This window comes from Cupressus sempervirens, chromosome 7 (genome assembly GCF_028749045.1).
Source record: "Cupressus sempervirens isolate cs-2001-9-10 chromosome 7, ASM2874904v1, whole genome shotgun sequence".
Taxonomy (NCBI): domain Eukaryota; kingdom Viridiplantae; phylum Streptophyta; class Pinopsida; order Cupressales; family Cupressaceae; genus Cupressus; species Cupressus sempervirens.
Window position 1 is genome coordinate 276,770,124 of NC_143124.1, and position 2,424 is coordinate 276,772,547.

A 2,424-nucleotide genomic window follows, 5' to 3' on the forward strand; every position below is an offset into this window, starting at 1 on the left:
AGATCAACCTCAATGCATACATGAAGATGAGCATTGAAAAACTTTTCATGTTCCTTAGTAATAACTTTGCCAAGAGTATTAGCAATATAATCGATAAAAGGCCAAAATGACAAGGGTAAACCTAGGAACTCGACCCACATAGGGACCCTTGAATTTTTGTTATTAGAGATGGTAAAGTCTTTGAACCATCTTTTGAAAACAAGTAGGGAGGAGTACACATACCAAGGGCCATTGTTAAACATTGTGTCTTCTTGAGATGGGTTGTCAAAATGAAATTAAAAAAACCTTTGGTAAGGTTTTGCACACCATCAAGGCAGACAACATGAGGAGTCCAACTCTTGTTAACCCACTCTTGAAGCATAGCTTCATGAGGAGTCCTTCCCACAAAATATCCTATCAAGGTATGTTGTTCTAACCAATCACAAGCAACATCAAATTCTCATAAAGGAAGGATAATATTAGGATTACCTCATGAAAAACCTTTGGGAAGAATTTGTGAGGATGTTTGTACAATGGAGGTGCCATGGATTTCTAAAGCAACAACATAAACACCAATATCAACAAATACATTAGTACTAGCTGGGGCCATTATAAACTAGCCTAAAAACTATTGTAGTAAATGTAGTTTGATAGGTGGAAAACATAGATGGAAAGCTCAGATAGAGATTCGTATGTAATGAAACTCAAAGATTACATGATATTTGAACTAGATGAGATTGCTCCTTTTGTGTAGATACCAATCACAATTTTCACTTTCTTCTACACTAATGATATTATCTAATGTGTTTGTATAGATTAAATTGCAAAAATGTGAACTTTTGACATCAAGTTTTTCACATCCATGCTTATTGGGTAATTTAGAGAATATCTCAATTATTGTCACCATTGGCCCTCTAATCCATGTCACTATTAAATCTAGTTTCCATCTTAGAGGTATCACAAAAAATACAATGATTCTACTTAGACCAATTAGATTGATTGTTATCATACTTTCTAACCTCTTCTAAGAAAATTAACTTCTTAATAACACGATGATTATAGCTCACTTTAACATTTTTCTACTCCCTTTTTTTATGATAAGATTACCCATTGGAAAATTATTTGTAAGTTCTTTTAGATAACTTTTAAATTTTCCATATTTGAATTACAATTAAAAATTTAAAAATAACATTAGTAGTGAATATAAGCTAATGATAGTCTAGGACCCTAATAATCTAAATAATTTTAATCTATCTTCACCTTACTCTATGATACTTTTTGCATTTCATACATTTTTAAGTATTAGATAATAACCAAAAGGATGGGAAATGGCCCAGGAGTACAAAAAGGTTGAAGGATCAGCCATAGGTTACCTCCCAATCAAACTAACTGATACCAATTTCATACTTGAAAAAACAAATAATTTATAGAGAAAAACTAGATCACTACCATTAGTCCTATTACTTACTAGTAAATAAAACTAAAAAAACATTTGAGCAACATAGAAAATTACTGCTACCAATCCAACACTTAAACATATATATTAAAGGTGATTAACCTCATAGGGCATCTAGTCCAGGGTGATTAAAAACATAAGAGAAAATTATAAAACCATAACCAGGGCTAGCTGTCCTCATTCTTTCCAGGTGCCTCATCCTTCTTCTCCTTAGACTCATACCTATTCATCTCCACCCCCTCCTCTTTGATAGGTATGTCAATAAGTATTTTCAGCTTGTCCTCCACTAGGAAGCTGTAGATAGAACAAGTAGTATCACTCTCCTTTCCTAAGTCTTCCTAATCCTTATTCACCTTAGGAAATAAGATGTAGTGGTAGCAGGATGCATAACTTTAGTGAAGAATTCTGCTAGAGTGTAAAATTTCTAGGAGATGCCAATGTGATTGCTTACCATCTCCTTCATTGACTGCTCCAACCTATCTAGCCAAACCTTGCTTTGACTCTAGCCATGGATATGCTTCCCTTCCTCCCCCCCACCTTTGGGTGTACTTATGGAGGAGACGATGTGCTTCCCCCCACTTCTATTTGGGGAAGGGGAAAAATCTAGGGTATTAGAAATGTAAGAGGGACTAGGAGAGATGGAGATGAATATCTTCCCAATGTCCTAGTGAGGTCTCTTCCTCTTGCAAGGTTTTATGTCACTCTCGCTAGAATCAGAGCTAAAAGCTTTTTTGGGTGGGGGGGACTTGAATTTCTCCAATTGGATACCTTTGCTAGTTCTTTGAGCATGCTGCTTGCTCTTCCTCTTTTCCATATCAAAATCAATGAGGCTAATTTTTTTCCTTAGGGGTAGGGATTTTCTTGGTTATTTTATGGTTGAAACCAGGGTGGGGGTCCAACTAAATATGGGGAGTGATAGTAGCTAGTGATTTGATTAGAAGCTATAGGTTTAGGGCAAGGTGATAGATATGAAATTTATTCATAAACCC